This window comes from Ahaetulla prasina, chromosome 1 (assembly GCF_028640845.1).
Source record: "Ahaetulla prasina isolate Xishuangbanna chromosome 1, ASM2864084v1, whole genome shotgun sequence".
Lineage (NCBI taxonomy): Eukaryota > Metazoa > Chordata > Lepidosauria > Squamata > Colubridae > Ahaetulla > Ahaetulla prasina.
Genome location: NC_080539.1, coordinates 239956003 through 239973745, shown reverse-complemented (window position 1 = coordinate 239973745; position 17743 = coordinate 239956003). Strand labels below are relative to the sequence as shown.

Genomic DNA, 17743 nt, shown 5'->3' with positions numbered 1-17743 from the left:
ACATTGTGTGTGAGTCAATTGTGTTGTGTTGTGTGTGTGTAAAATGTGAAAGTTGGTTTTTGGTACCTCTTATTGTTTTATGTACTTTTAAAATTATTTTTACTATTTGTTATTGACCACGCCCACCTGGTCACCTGACCACCAAGCCACACCCACCAATTAAGCCATGCCCACAGAACCGGTAGGGAAAATTTTTAGATTTCACCCCTGGCGCGCAGCCCCGTTGTGAACCGGTAGTTAAGGTAAGTAGAACCCACCCCTGTCAGGAGGTTTGAATGTATGCGAACAGTAGGTTTCTAGGGTGGGAAAAATAGTGAAGCATCCATAAATCATCAAGAAGTTTTTTCTAAATGCAAAGCGGAGAAATGTTTCAATATTTCTTTTAAGATTCCACAGGACAAGCTTTATCGTAACTTCTTTCATGATATTTCACAACAGGCACTGTTCCTAACTATTTTTACTGTGCCTATCTAATCCTTCTCCACTAACCATAGAATTTACCTTACTTCTGCTCTGATATTTGGTCTCTTCAGTGAAGAGAATGCTACACTATCTGTGGTGTAATAAACTAGGGGGAAAAAAGAGTAAATAATGAAAAGCAATTCGAGAGAGGTCCCTATGGAGACAAGGCTGCAATCCAAAGATTAAAGAGAATTTCAGCTTCCAGACTGGAAAAAAAAATCTCCAAGACTTCAAAGACAGAAGTAATTGCATTAGGATTTGGAGACCATCATGATTATACTACTGTAATTTATATAATCTTCCCCATCTTAATATCAAGCCTGAGCCAGTACTGTGTTAAACAGAAGATGTCTGGGATATTTTCAATATTGTTGGATACAGTATTCCTATCCGTGACCAGTGGCCACTTTTATGGGGATTGGAGTTAAAACAGTTTTGTGTTTAACATGCAATGTGATATGAAAATGCCATCATACATCAAATTTTGAATGCCCGACTGCATTAGAATAGAAGCTGAATGCTTGCCCAATATTTTTACATGCGTGTATGGCAAAACGAAATATGGTCCATAGATTTTCAGGCCAAAGTTCAGCATTCAGTTTGTATGTCTAATTTTGCTGCAGCTGATTAGGGAAGAAAAGCATCTTCAGTTCCAAAAAATTAAAATGCTGCTCTTGCCCCAAAGAGATTCTGCTGCATCATAGATGAATCAGAATACATGGAATCCATGCATGAGCAAAAATGCACAACATATATTGTGAAAAGAGAATTTCAAGAAAAAAAAACATATTTAGGGAAGTTGCATACAAAAAAGGGTATACTAAGAGCATTTGTATTTTTGATAGGGCACATTTAGGAAATATATAAAAGTAGAGATAATAACGTTTTATAATATCTATAGCAGTGATGGCTAACCTTTTTGCCATCACGTGCCAAAAGCAGGGGAAGTGGAGGGGGTCACTCATGTGCGTATCCACACCCATAATTTTATGTGCCCCGCCGCCCACATTCCCCATGCTTTTGGCACGCGATGGCCCAGTGGGCCCGGTAGGCCTGCTTTTCACCCTTCCCAGGCTCCAGAGCCTTTCTAGGAGCCTGGGGAGGGCAAAAATGGCCTTCCTTACCCCCCCCCCCCGGAGGTCCTCCGGAGGCCAAAAATGGCCAGTTTTGCGACTTCTGGAAGTCGGCAAACAGGCCATTTCCAGCCTCCGGAGGGCCTCTGGGGGGTGGGGAAGGAAGTCAGCAAATGGGCCATTTGCCGGGAGCGTGGGGAAGGCCGTTTTCACCCTCCCCAGACTCGTAGAAAGGCTCTGGAGCCTGAGGAGAGCAAAAAATTGGCCTCTCCCACCCTCCCGGAGGCCGTCTGGAGGCTGGAAACAGCCTGTTTCCCAACTTCTGGTGGGCCCAGAAGGCCAAAAAATCAGCACACCAGAGCTGACCTTGCATGCTCACCAATATGGCTCCATGTGTCACAGGTGGCATGCATGCCATAGGTTCGCCATCACGGCTCTATAGTATTTATAGCTATTAGCAACTATTAAAGAGAAAGTGGGCCATATTGCCAGCTGTTATAGTCTTCCTCCTATTATTATTGTCAGAATAATATAATATGCAAACACTTATGAGGATGACATAGAACAGATTCATAGTGAACTAAACATTCCTACAAGGGATATTAAAATCAGTAAAAATTCCAAAGTAAAGGTGGGGAAAGCACATACAAATATATCTGTATTTTATCCATCAAGGTGAAGAGAAGAATTCTGCGAGTGAATCATTTCCTGGGAGAAAACATAACCAAACCTGTCAGTTAAGGATTTCATTTTATATCTTGCTATGACTCAGCCTGTCTATCAGCAAACGGAATTTCTGATTGACTGCATCCTGACATTTTTGCCTGTTGTCAGGCATTTAGCTCCTGTTGCTGCTACTATAACTGAAAGCGGCAATTGGACATTTTTCTCAGGAGGAAGCAAATCTCTTGTTGTTAAGAGCAATGATTGCTCCTGGACTAAAGTTTGGAACCGTTTGTGAACATTCAACAATTTAAGTCTATTATGAATTCTATGCAGATCAGATAGTTAAATGTGTTAGAATGCCAACTAGCAAGCAGGTACATGTTACCGGCATCTATTAAGGGCAAAGCATCTTATTAATCCCACAGCCCTTCCTTTTGCTAAAAAAGAATAAACTAGTCAAAGGAAACCTGGCTTCATTTTCCGGAGTCTGAATGTGGGTATGTTCTACCAAGTCACCTTGTCTTGGTGGTCCTTTACTGGCAGAAAGGCAGGCTATAACTCCAACTATGATTTCCAACCATTAAACCAGACCTTCCTCAAATGGTTAGTCGGTATTAAATCATTTTTCAGGCTTAAAAGTGTTGTTTAACACATTGTTTTTATTGTTCGTGCAACCTCCATGCTGATCAGATTTTTCAGGAATTTGGAGAGCAACTTTTTGGGTTTTTTTAAAGCAAATTGAGTGAAGTGTTTACAGAGTCCTCCAGCTTCTATATGTATAAGATTTCCTCTGATTCCAGTTAATATCTGAACAATGTCATTCTGTACAGCAGTAAGAAGTAAGCCTCCATGAGGTCGAAATAACCATAGCCAGGTTTTTATAAAGTTTTTGACTTCTACTTTTACTAGTCAGTTTGTGGCCTGAAAGAAGATACACAGAATCACCATGATATGGTTTTGGATAAATTCTTGCTTTTACTTCTCTAGGTATTTTTTTTTTAAATGGCAATCTTATGAAAGAGAATTGCCAACATGTTGTGTTGTTCCAAACAATTGGAACCAGCACAATTTTTCTATAGAGGACACACCTATTTCCTGTATGCATGTCCTCTCTAGTTGTATTTTATTTTTATTTGATTTGCTTTGCTTTGGATTCTGTCCAGTAATATTTCTCAGTGGGATCTGCTATTATCAAAGAGAATTGTTCTTATAATCAAAAATATCTCTTGAGCTCTTAAGTGAGCCAATCATTCATGTAATTAATGGATAAATAACAAATAGTCTTTGAGTATCACCAAAAATGTAGGGATATTATCTCATTTTCCAATTGTATTTGATTGTTGTATAAGCAGCCATGTTATGTTTTTTTAATCAATTTGGAGTTTTCTTTGTCAAATGCCAAGAGATTTTGATAATCAATTAAATTATAAGTTCATTAACAATGCTAATAAATCGATAAGCATCACAACTGTAATTATCAATCCATTTTACTTGAACCAAGGCAATGTTCCCACATAAGGCTTAACTGCATGCAAACATATTCACGCCTGGATGAGGTTTGCAAGAGCAGATTTCCCCATGCAGATACAGTTCTATACTCAGCATGAACAATGACCTGATTTGATGTCCCAATGTTCATTAGGCAGAGGACTGGAAGAAAAAAAACAGAATTTCTGGCACAACACTTCACAGTTCTGCTTAGCCAACCAAGCAGGGACTGTGTATTAAAGCAATTAACTAATGCTAGTTTGGAATGCTTTACTTCTTTTCAAAATTCTATTTGCTCATTTTTCATGAAAACCTTTGTGTTGCCAACAACTGGGCCAAGGATCTGTCTAGAGAATGCACTTTATTAGGCTGTATGCTCACCATTTATTTGGGAGACATCAGCCAGATCCAACGATCTTCCTCACAGTGGACTAACAGAGTTCTGATGCTCCAAGTATATCAGGGGGTGGGTTCTACTTACCTTTACTACTGGTTCGCATTGTGCCCGCATCGTGCCCGCTTGCGCCCGCTTGTTTTACTCACATGCGTGCACGGTCTTCTGCACAGAAGCTTCTGCGCATGCGCAGATCACTTTTGATGACATTCTGGTCAGTGGGTGGGGCCTCCTGCTGGTTTTACTACCAGTTCTATAGGTAGTAAAGGTTTTTACTATCAGTTCTATAGGTCCGAACCAGGGGCAACCCACCACTGAAGTATGTACACAAAAATGAGTTATATGTGCACATGTCTACACTGAAGCTTCCAAACTTTAGTGCTTGGTCACTGGAGTCTCTAGACTAGAGCTACATTCCTGGCACTGAGCTTTCCAGGCTAAAATTCGTAAACCAACCAAGCTAATTTACAAAGTTTAGCCAAATATTTGGCTAAGTAATATTTACAAAGCTTAGCCAAAGGACCTAAAGTCCCCAAGAATTAAAGCCTTACCTTTCTTGACCGGGATTCCTTATGCACAGTCACTCATGCTCTTGTTACCTCTCGCCTGGACTATTGCAATGCTCTCTACATGGGGCTCCCCTTGAAGAGCACCCGGAGACTCCAGTTGGTCCAGAATGAAGCTGTGCGGGTGATAGATGGAGGTGCTCGGGACTCCCATATAACACCAATCCTGCGCAAGCTGCACTGGCTACCTGTGGTCTTCCGGGTGCACTTCAAGGTGTTGGTTACCACCTTTAAAGTGCTCCATGGCTTAGGACCGGGTTACTTACGGGACCGCCTACTGCCACCGTTTGCCTCCCACCGACCCATGCGCTCTCACAGAGAGGGACTCCTTAAGGTGCCGTCAGCCAAGTAATGTCGGCTGGCAGCCCCCAGGGAAAGGGCCTTCTCTGTGGGGGCTCCTACCCTATGGAACGAACTTCCCCCTGGACTCCGACAACTTCCTGACCTTCGGACCTTCCGCCGCGAGTTGAAGACGTACCTATTTTTCCGTGCAGGACTGGCATAGAATTTTTAGACGTTATTATTGGTTTTAAATTTTTAATTGGTTTTTATGGTTTTAAATGTATTTTAAATTCGGGCCAAATTTGAATAAGTTTTTTAGTTATGGTTTTATTTGTATTGTGTTTACTGATTGTTGCTTTTACTTGGCTGTTAACCGCCCTGAGTCCTTCGGGAGAAGGGCGGTATACAAATTAAATTTATTATTATTATTATTATTATTATTATTATTATTATTATTATCATCATCATCATCATCATCATCATCATCATCATCATTATTATTTTGGAAGGGAATAGAAAAGTTAAAAATTTCAAGGCATATAACTACAGGCAATTAAAAACATTAATAATTGACTTCTCTGAATATGATCACTTTATTCTTTTTAGTGAAACCCAAAGCTTATTTTTAACAAATAGCCCCATGTGAAGCAGATAGCATGATAATTACCTGCATACAAGTTATTCTATGTGCTAATTAATGCTTCCTTTTGTGCTAAAAAAAATGAACACAGATTCATAAACTAGCAACAATAACCTGGAAGACAGCACACAGCATTACATCTATGGCCAGGCTGACAGAACCAGATTATTTTATTATAATGCAAGTTTAAATTCAAGTTAATTATAATTCCAAGTTCAGCAGGACTCCATAGCTGAAAAAGCTAATAGAAGTCAATTTATCCCTTAGCCTCATCAATATTTTAACATTTGCTGTTAATGAGATATTTAAAAAGGTAACCGAATCTGGCAGCTCATCTTGATACTGGTGAAATGGCCTATATTAGAGTATTAATGATAGATGAACAAAAGTCTCTTGTTCTGTCCCCCTCACCTCCATCCGAACAATGGCTTAATTAGCTGGCTCTTATCAGCTCTGGCAGCAAAAGAGCCAGCGTCTGCCAAGAGCCCTCGTTAGCTGCCAAGACGCTGGTGAGTCACAACCTTCAGCTCTAGTCAATCAGTGGATTTGCCTGATACAAAGAGACACACCAGCTCTTGCTGCCTTTTATATCCTGTGGGGTGTGGCTCCATGACTCAGGATTTCCTAGGCCTGCCCCTCCCCTGCTTCTGTTTTTCCCTCCTCTCCTGCCTACGAAACCTAGGATTCAACCACGCCTAATTGCTGTCAGCTGGGTCTGCAGGCGTGGCCTGGGGGGGGGGAAAGAGTCAGGGGATGGAGACCTCATTAGTTCTTCCACCTGGCCTGCTTCTGGCTCCTGGAGCTGAGCCAGGGAGGCTGGTGCTCCTGAGGTAAGTCCTGATGGCCCTTCCCCCTCACTGTCCAAGTCACTTTCTGGCAGCAGGCCCAGCTCCAAGGCATTTTTGGGCATGGGGCCAGATTCGGGGGCTGGAGCCACAACATCTCTTAGCAAATTACCCACAATCTACTTAGTATGTTTATATGCGCATACTCCTGCACCATCCTTAGTAGGCTATGTTACCAGCATGGCAAATGTCTCCCTGGACTGCCTCAAGATTTAAATGGAATCCAGAAATAAATAAAATACAGGTAGTCCTCGACTTACAACAGTTCCTTTAGTGACCATTCGAAGTTACAACATTGCTGAAAAAAGTGACTTATGACTGTTTTTCACACTTACAACCGTTGCACCATCCGGCATGGTCACATGATCAGAATTTGAATGCTTGCCAAGTGATTCATATTTATGACGGCTACAGTGTCCCAGGGTCCTGTAATTCACTTTTTGCCCATTCTCTGACAAGCAAAGTCAATGGGGGAAGCCAGATTCACTTAACAACCATGTTACTAACTTAACCACCACACTGTTTCTCTTAACCAGTGCGGCAAGAAAGGTCGTAAAATGGGGCAAAATGGACTTCACAACTCTATCGCTTAGCAACATACATTTTCGGCTCAATTGTGGTCGTAAGTCAAGGACTACCTGTATTAGAAATCAGGGCGTCTATTCTTCCTATTTTGTAACTTGCCATGAGAGTAGAATAGCATCAAGGAGAGAGATCCAAGCCTCTATAGATGCTTCTTAAAGTTGTGTTTGAAAAGTAGCCCCCTGAGTTTTCCAGCAATAAAAATAAATACCTCGCTCTTCTTGTGAGTCATAAATAATCCTGGACCGTAATCATGGGGAGCCTGGGAATTCTGCATTCTGAAGCCACCAAGAAAAATGTCTGCATTACTTGACATTTGTGAAATTATGTGAGGAGCCTAGGAAGCAGTTGAACAAATTTCTTTGTGAGCTTTCACCGTCACATAGGAGGGCATTAAAGAACACATATAGAAGGGCAGAATGTTTACATTTTTTAAAAAGGAACATATATTTATTCCAAGAAGCAGTAAAACCAGACTATTTTTGTTGTGAAGTAACCAGTTTTTATAGACTGGGGAGTGTTTTCCAGCTCCCTTAGAAACTTAATTAGTTTTTCCCCCCTCTTTGTTTCTGGTTGACCTACTAGGCATCACTGCAAATTTCGAGTGATGGAGTGTTGAATAAAACACTGCAATGGAACAAATGAAGCAATTTTCAAAAATTATTCCTACTATCTTTAACATTTTGTAATAGCTGTATAAAGGTAAAATTAAAGGTTCCCTTCACACATACCTGCTAGTTGTTCCCAACTCTAGGGGGTGGTGCTCATCTCTGTTTCAAAGCCAAGAGCCAGCAAGACGCACGGAACACTGTTACCTTCTTACCAAAGGTGGTCCCTATTTTTCTACTTGCATTTTTTACATGCTTTCGAACTGCTAGGTTGGCAGAAGCTGGGACAAGTAACTGGAGCTCACCCCGTTACACGGCAGCACCAGGGATTCGAACCCCTGAACTGCCGATCTTTCAATCGACAAGCTCAACATCCTAGCCCCTTAAGCTACCATATATACTGTATATACTGTACAGAACAGAGGTCTCCAACCTTGGCAACTTGAAGCAAAGCTGGCTGAGGAATTCTGGCCATTGAAGTCCACAAGTCTTCAAGTTGCCAAGGTTGGAGACTCCTGGTATAGAATAATATTAATAGGTGTTTTGGAATTTGTACTGATACTGACGTAGTAAATATTGTACGTATTGGCTTAGGTGTTGTGATATATGTTGATGTCTAGTTACTATTGAATTAATTATCTATGCATTACATTGTGAATATATTATTGATTCTATTAAACATTAATCAATAAGAAAAAAAGTCTTCTCTGTACTAACTAAAGCTGACTAGGTTCAGTAAGATTTACTTCCCAATAATAAGTATAGGAGTGCATCCTTAAGGCAACCTTATCAAAGTGTACTCAAAAGTTGTTGACTGAATTGAAATACATGAAATATGTTAGAGAAGAGTTGCTGTTTGCAACAAAAGTATGTAGAACATGATGGACTTGAATGTTCATTTGATTTAGAGAGCAGAAAGAGACTGCTAAAAAAAACATACTGGAACAGTAAACTACTAGACTTTGAAAAAATGATTTGCTGAGAAAATAAACAATAAGTTTAATGTCTCTCTGAAGATTCTGAAAAAGTATCCTAAGTTTGCCTCAGTTAGAGGAAACTCTCTCTTTTACTAGCCTTTCCTGTTTACTGTGGGAAAACATGATATCTCAATATAATGGATAATAGAATAGAATAAAATAACAGAGTTGGAAGGGACCTTGGAGGCCTTCTAGTCCAACCTCCTGCTTAGGCAGGAAACCCTTTACCACTTCAGATGTTGGTTTTCCAACATCTTCTTAAAAACTTCCAGTGCTGGAGCATTCTGGAGGCAAGTTGTTCCACTGATTAATTGTTCTAACAGTCAGGAAATTTCTCCTTAGTTCTAAGTTGCTTCTCTCCTTTATTAGTTTCCACCCATTGCTTCTTGTTCTACCCTCAGGTGCTTTGGAGAATAGTTTGACTCCCTCTTCTTTGTGGCAACCCCTGAGATATTGGAACACTGCTATCATGTCTCCCCTAGTCCTTCTTTTCATTAAACTAGATGTACCCAATTCCTGCAACCATTGCTTGGTTCTTTGTGAAAAGTAAGCTCAGGAGAAAATGTCTAGAAGAGGAGCTTTGGAGTTCTCAACCTTCAGAAGCCAGAACTTCTGCTAGCAATATGGGAGCTCTGGATCCCAATGATTCACATTCCATCTTCAAGTCTTAGCCATCACTTGAGGTCAAGGCCATGTCATAATTCACCCACTAACCTACATTCAGACTCTCTAAGAAATAGAGATTTACATCTAACAATTGTTGTCAATCACCAGGCTCGCTTCTCTCCCTTTCACTTCACACACATGCTTTCTTCAAATGCTGCTCATATCTGTAACATTAAAAAAAACCTCTCTTATTATCTCATCATTAATCCCAACTAAGAAAAATATCCACCATGCTTAGTTCTATACATTAATTGTCAGTCTTCATTTTTTCTGGGTTTTTTTCTTTCCATAAGTTCATTTAATTTTTTAATTTTAAATAGTTGTGACATCAATATAAATATTACGGCTGAGAATTTTATAGTGACTTACAATAACTTCTCGAGATGATACAATTTTTGTTTTATATATTCAATTAACAATTCAATCAATAAAATTATGAATTGTAAATGAATTCTAAAGAAGACAGCCATTGGAAATTCTCTGTTTATGTATTGATAGTTTATCTTGCAGCCACTAGGTCTTTTCTCACTTCTTTATTTTTTCTTTTATGTAGTCATTTATTTTAGTCTTCAAAATTTTTGAAGTAAATATATTAAAAAATGTGGCTGTTATTCCTTAGAATCTCAAAGATTACAGAAATGTTTATTTAGTGTTATAAAATCTGAACACCTCCCAAAGTTTCCTCTGCACGTTTCTCATACCAAACATCATTGGGGTGGGTTTCCTTTGAGTTTCTTTCTTACATTTTCCCCTCTCCCAGGACTACATTGTCATTTTGCCTCCTTTAATGGCTCCTCTATGCCTTCATCAAGGTCATTCCTTCTTCTTTGACTGACAAAAATGACCTGGCTGGCCAAAAGCCATAATCCTGGGGGTGGAGAGGGTCAGCTAAAAAGATTTGTTTTTCTTTAAAGGCAGACGTCTTTGTGGCATTCGACCCTCAGAGTTGTTACAACGAATAAAAACAGCTTAAGTCATTGTCCTAATCCTAATTAAATAATTGTTCTATTTATAACTCATGTAGCCTTCCCCATCTGGGGCACCCTCCAATATGTAGTCTGCAACCTGCAGAATTCCCCAACCAAGGTAGATATTATTGAGGATCTTGGGAGCTTGAGTCTTTATATCTGGAGAGTAAATAGAGTTGAGAAAGGCTGCTACACAGGCCGTCCTTGACTTATTGGCCACAAATGAGTCCGAAATTTCCATGGCTAAGCAAGACAACTGTTAAGTGATTTTTGCCTCATTTTATGAACTTTCTTGCCACAGTTGTTAAGTGAATCACTGGAGGAGTTGTTAATAATCCAGCTGTTAAATGATTCTGGCTTCCCCATTGATTTTGCTTGTCAGAAGATTGCAAAAGGGGATCACATGACCCAGGGACATTGCAACCATCATAAATACCAAGTATCTGTTGCCAAGTATCTAAATTTTGATCGCATGATCACAGGGATGCTGCAATCGTCTGAAAAATGATCATAAATCACTTTTTGCCAGTGCTGTTGTAGCAATAGCAATAGAATATACCGCTCCATAATGCTTTAAAACACTCTCTAAGCCAGAGGTCTTCAACCTTGATCACTTTAAGACTTGTGGACTTCAACTCCCAGAATTCCTCAGCCAGCTTTGCTTAAGTCTTAAAGTGGCCAAGGTTGGAGACCCCTGCTCTAAGCAGTTTACAAATGTCAGCCTATTGTCCCCCAACAATCTGGCTCCTCATTTTACTGACCTCAGAAGGATGGAAGTCTGAGTCAATCTTGAGCCCTATTAGGATTGAACTCCAGGTTGTGGGCAGAGTCGTCCTGCAATACTGCATTCTAACCACTGCAGCATCATGGCTCCTCCTTGTTACTCCTTGTTACTCCTCCTTGTTACTTTGAACAGTCACTAAATGAATGGTTGTAAGTTGAGGACTACCTGTATTACATAACTGATCATTCCTCAGATATATTCAGTCTAAAGATTGCAACCCCCTCTTGGAATCTCTGAGTTGTATGGTAGATATTGACGTTCCTCCTCTTATATCCTTTTTCTTGGTACAAATATATTCTTTCTACCAGAATTAATCATATCTTCCCTATTTTCCCCAAAATAAGACATCCCCTGATAATAAGCCCAATCAGGCTTTTGAGCACATGGCAATAAGGCCAAGCACTTATTTTAGGGTTCAAAAAAATATAAAACAGGGTCTTATTTTCGGGGCAACATGGTAGCTAGTTTTTGTTTTGTTTTTTACAGTTGCCAAGCACTTTACAATGATCAAGTATCAAAGTAGCTCTGGTCTAGATAATAAAAAGGGAATACCAGAGAGGAGATAATGATTTCCCCATGGCACGGTAGTGGGTTATGGCTCTATATTGTAAAGACAAAAAACAGGACTCTCCAAACTTGGCAACGTTAAGACTTGTGGACTTCAACTCCCAGAATTCCTCGCACGAGAGACCACTGGCATAGGCCATTTTTTAAAAATCTATCATGCTACTCAATGTTTCATTCTGTGGTGGTTTTATAGGACAGGAATTCTATTTTTTTCCCCCAGAAATCTCGTATCAAATGTCATTTTTTTAAAAATAAAAGGGACGAAATTTCATTAAAAGAAAGTATTTGCTAAATGCCTAGAAATCACTCTAAACAGCATGTGGTTGCAAAAAAAAAATAATTCCATTATTACTCCTACAATAAAATCGTGGGAGACAGTCTTCTGATATGTGAGGGGAACTGCTTTTATTATCTTCCCAGGATATTGATAAGTTTCACTTAACAAAAGCACCTTGCTGATTGCAATTGCAAAGCCATTGATTTTTTTTCCCCTTGACTACTCCTCCATTACTTTTGTTGCTTTTATGCTTAAATAGAAATCCCTGTTGTGAAATAGCATTAGACGGGACAATGATGATAAAGTCCATTGTTACTGAATGTCTCCTTTTGAAAACTTCAATTGGAAACCAGTGGCACCTGCTTGTTACTCGGTAGACTTCTAATCATCTTACCCATTGAACAAAATCGATATGCCAGACTTTCGATGCTGAATAAAGGTAAAATATACTTCCCGTAGCAAGGAACAGAAAGGAATTTATAATTGCAGGACCATTAACATCATACGATTTCATCAAGAGAATGAACGATTGTATTATGGCTTTGTGCCTGTTGTTCAATCATACCAAATGAATATTTATCATTCTTGGATTTGCCAGATAGTTTTGTGGGCAAAAAGCCCTCAGAATAATAACATCACATTGGGAAACAAAGCTTCTTATTTTCCGCCTAATTTGCGCTTTTCTTATAAAGTAAAAGAAAAGAAAAGAAATATAACAATATAATTCAAAAATACAGTAGGGTCATGGGTGACTAGATTTAGGGAGATCTGTTATTATCAGTATTATTCATATGTTGTTAGGTTTATTCTAATGGAATAAATCCAAGGGTGTCTAAAGCCTGGGATTCATATTTGTATATTAAATTACAGAAAAAAGCTAGAACTTTTTATTAATTCAGATGTGTGCTTTTTTTGTTATATTCTTCATGTAGCTGTAACATAATTAATTACCCATAAATAAACTGAAACATTTATAACCATAGATTATCTAGTCGTAAATCTGAAAAATAAATAAAAGAAATTGAGATTTTTAACTATTTTATTACTATTACCCTATAAAATACCATAATATTTTATAAATTATAATAAAATATTTAATTCTATAGTGCCATAGACACCAATTATTATAAAGCACAGCCTTTCTCAAATCAGATTTGATTCCCGGTGACTACATGGACACACCTAAATATTTTTTCTGGTATTAATTCAGATGTCACTTGCTACTGGATCCTTCCTTCCTTCCTTCCTTCCTTCCTTCCTTCCTTCCTTCCTTCCTTCTCAAACCTAATATTCCTAAGTGGTCCCCCATCCAACTATAGACCTAGCCTAACTCTACTTAGTCCAGACAGTGCCACTTGTAGAGACCTAGAAAAAGCTATCATGCTAAATTTACCATCAGTTCAACCATCTTCAGCTTTCTGCCTGATTTGCTGTTGGTTTATCTATAAAAGTAAGTCATAGAATTAACTGGAGCATATTTTACAGAATATCTGTATGGATAATTTCTGTAAAGCCATTCTTCCTCACCATTCTTTATATCTGATATTAAATTACCGTATTTTTCAGAGTATAAGATGCACCTTTTTTCCCCATAAAAGGGGGTGAAAATTTGGGTGTGTCTTATATACCAAATGTAGCCCCGCCCACACACTGGTCCCCACCCTTTGGCCTCTGCCTCCCAGCAATTTACCTCCTTGCAGCAAGCAGCAAAAAGAAACAGCCCATTTCAGCTTCAGCACAGCCTAATTAGCACAAACTGATTGTCCATTGGATTGGCCTCCCGACCTTTAGCTTAGTTTCATCCACAATATTGGAGCCATCTTAAAAATCACCCTAAAATGTTGCTCTGTATGTGTGTGTGTGTGTGTGTGTGTGTGTGTTTGTTGCTGTGTTCAGCCTTTGGACCATTTGTGTCGTTTATCCTGTCTGCAATAGAATAAGTAATCTAACTGTGCCATGTGTGCGAGCTTCTGCCACAAACAAGTTCCTGAATACAGGGAAAACATTTACAAAGCAGGACATAATGAATATTTTGTAGCAAATATCTACCTGATGCAAGGGACCTTCTATCACTTTAGCAAGAAGAAAATGAGACCATCAACTTCAACAAACTGCATACCATTTTATTTGTTTTAAAACGCCCAGTGAATTCTGGAAACGCCATGAATCCTTTTCCAAAAGACCTTTCAGTTCCAGATTGTTTAATCAAAAGAGGTAAGAAAGAACTGATCGGTACTGTCTATTGCCTTATGTCCAAGAATGCTAAAGTCCTTCTGAAGCTGTTATCTGGGTTTGGGGGTGAAAGTGAGATGCTTTGCACATTGTTTCCTGAAGCAGTTATTTGTTAGAGCTGCACTGAAGAAATCTCAAGATCCTTTACCTTCCAACCCTTAGCAGATAAACCCACCAGTGCCTTAGAGGAAGACCAAATCTCTCCTCAATTACTTTGAGACTAACCCAAATGTACAGATCAAAAACTGTACTTCAAAGTTTTAAAGAGCCATTGAAAACCCTGCCTCAAATCATTGCCACGGGGTAGTTAGCAAGCATACGTTAGGAAGAGAAGCTTTGCATTTTAAGGAGCCTCTTAAGGGTTGATCCAGATGAGAGTCAACATTCAAAGTTTGCTTCAAGAATGTAAGGAAGAGTGTGGAATTGGGAGTGGTATAATTCTGTTATGCATAGTCGACTCCCAAGATTTGGGTATTTTTTAAACATCATAAACTGATTGAAAAAGTAATTCTAAAATCTAATATCCTAATGCTACAGTGCTACAATAACATAGCAACAACCTGGTTTCCCAAAGTTATAGCTTTGATCTCTAAGGGTGGATTAGAACTTGTGGTATCCTCATTTCTAGCTGCAAAGAATAAAGAGGATGACTTTGACAAATCCATTATTCAGGCAATGAGCAGATAAACATTGCAGGGGGATTGGAGGGAGAGAGACTCAGAAGCATCTCAGATACCCCGCTCCTGAATTCACATGAAGATAAAATAGAGAGCAGAAGAACCACATTCAGACATGCAAAATTATGTTGCCATAGCCAATCTTAATAAAAAGTAGTTTTGCTGATACACCTGACATCTGTTTCTTGGTCCCGTATCTCTTGTAGGACTGACACTAGCCCAGCTCCTTGGCCTCTACACCAAATGAGCTCCAAGGTCATCCTGAACTGACAAACCAGCAAAACTGAATCCTCAGCAACAATATGCAATTTCAAATAAAGGAATTCCGCAAGATATAAAAGTCATGCATTCATTTGAACCAATGTGACGCTGCTTTTGTTAGTTTGAAGGTTGTGCAGTGCAACTCAAACCCATACGACAGAAACATCCATATACGAGATTTCTCAAATTATAAAGTCCATGCAATTTAGCTAAGACAGGGGTGTCAAATCTGTGGCCTGTGGGCTGGATGTGCCACATGTTGGCCATGCCGACACCCAGTTTAGTGAAGGGGGGAAAAATTGCAATATTTTATGTGACTATGCCATGATGACACGAGTTTGACACCCCTGAACTAAGAACATCAATACTGGTTTCCAGCAAGCTACTACAAGAGAGAACAGTACTTAGTTAACACTGCTGAAAAGTTTCATCTATTTAGGATACTTTCCTTTTAAACGCTGTATGTAAATGCTGTATTGTGTTGGGTGTGTGTGCACTGAGAGAGCTCAACCAATCTCATTGGACATATGTTGTGCACTGACAATAAAGATTTACTATTACATTTTATCAACAAGTAACTACTAACCAGCGACACAAAAATGCTACAGTGACATAAACATAAACTTTCTGGTGGGCCTAAATGCCATTTTTTACTTCCATAACTTTACTGCCAAACACTATTAAAGGCCCCAAAATTCTTTTACATTGGACAAATTATAACTCTGTTAAACAAGGAGAAAAATCTGATGTTGGATATGGTAATATTCAAAAACCTGCAGGAGGACATTTCAGTTGCCCAGAATATTATGCCCAACTTAATAAGAGGATATAAAGATTGGCTTTACCATGAGTCAATTGAGCTGGGTTTTATCTTTTAACATAATTTCCCATGGATTACATCAGAGGTTTCTCAAAGATTAAAGAGAGAACAAATGGACAGTTCCTTAGTCTGTCTATGCTATACTTAACTACCACTTCACTACTGTAGTAGTCATTATTTTGCCTCCCATATCTGCTTTCACCATGTCTCCTTCTCATCTGCCTTTCTACACATACATATAATACACCTTTTCCAGGAATACATTCAGTAGATTTCTTGAAATTATCATATCTTAGCAACCACTCCAAATTTGTTCCAATAAAGTCAGTCTACGATTAGATAAATAGTGCTATTCTTCAAAGCGTATATAAGAAAGCTATCCAAATTATCTGCATTTTATGCTTTTGCCTAGAAAAGGAGAAATAATGTACTTTAAGCAATGTAGCTGAAATTGTTCAGAGTTTTATGATGTTAGATATAATCTAAGTAAGCTCAGTGCTTACTTCTTCTATCCTTGAGGAGTCAATCTTTTCTTTTTTTTAATGGCTTATTATACAAATTTCTTTTATTTAGGCAGGTCATGTTCCTTATAAGAGTAAGAGAAAAAGCAACTATTGAATGATCCATAAATTATATGCCTTAAAACCTATCTCAAGTATACGTAAGCAAACCTGAAAGTCAGAACACACCGTATGTATGTTTAGAGGCTAAATATCCATTTAAAGTAGAAAGTTTGCTGACTGTAACTGATAGGTAAGTTGATAAGAAAGAGATAAATACTGCATTAAAATTGAACCACAGCACTTATTTTTACACCTTTAACTCTGTAGTAGCTCCATATTGTAACATTCAAGACATTTACATGAATGATTATGAGTCTTGTCCTTAAACAGTTGCCCATTGCCCTAAAGAAAATGTTTATGACCTGAGTGGAATAATTATATTCTCCTATTAAATATCACTCCTTCAGGCCTAGTTATTGTTGAGTGTAAATGTCCCACTTTATATGCAAATAAAAAGCACCATGAGTCAAATAAAAAGTTCTGCACACATCTACTGACAAATTATCTTATTATATTATGCATTAACAGACAGAGCATCTTGTGGGATGAAATGTTAATAGAGTTCAACAGGAGGCTTCAGGCTGCCTCGCTCATATGAAATCCCCACTTTTATTCAAGAACAATACAAATGGTGTACAAAGGTGGTTTAAACACCACCAAATCAAACAGTTATCAGCTTCCACTGCTTTCGGTGACCTCTCTGGATCACTAACTGCACAAGATTTTAGAAAGGGAGTAAACTGGCTCTATTATTACTGAAAGGGGGTTCTACAAACGTTTTACGTCTTTCCCAGCAAATGTTATTGATGAGTAGATAAAAAAGGTTGGTTATTTTCTTTAAATTGTCAGTTCTTCTGGATTTTCTTTTTTTAAAAAGTGACTGCTTCGGAAAGGAGCCCTCCCAGGGTTCAGTTCATGTAATAACTAATGAACTCAAGTATGCTGGAAAGACAGGAGTGATTAAGGAGCTGATCAAGAACTAGTCAGCTTCTCAAGATTCCTTAGGAAAAAAATATTCTTCCCAATTGCAAAATCAAGGAATTCCTTTCAGCTATGTATTCTGTTGTGGACTGGTATCTAAAGGGACTTTTCAAACACAAAGGTGTAAAATCATCTCCTTAAATTGATATTTCTTTCGGAATTCATAAGCTTAAATCTTGTCATTTTCTGTAACCATTTTCTATCAACGGTCGTAATAGTCTGAAGGCAGGTGCTTTCTTGTTATTATGAGAAAACAAAGTATCAGAGTGAATCGTCATAATTATGAGATTTTCAGCATTACTTTTTTAAAAATGATAGTATCCAGTTACTTCTTTCTCGTTTGAGTGGTTTTTTTTTAACATGC

The 17743-nt window shown here is 38.6% G+C and overlaps 1 protein-coding gene across 7 annotated transcripts in view; it reads right to left on the bottom strand.

Moving 5' to 3' along the window:
- NCKAP5 (NCK associated protein 5) overlaps window positions 1–17743 on the bottom strand; it is a 638109-nt gene that overhangs the window by 493685 nt on the left and 126681 nt on the right. The window lies entirely within an intron of this gene.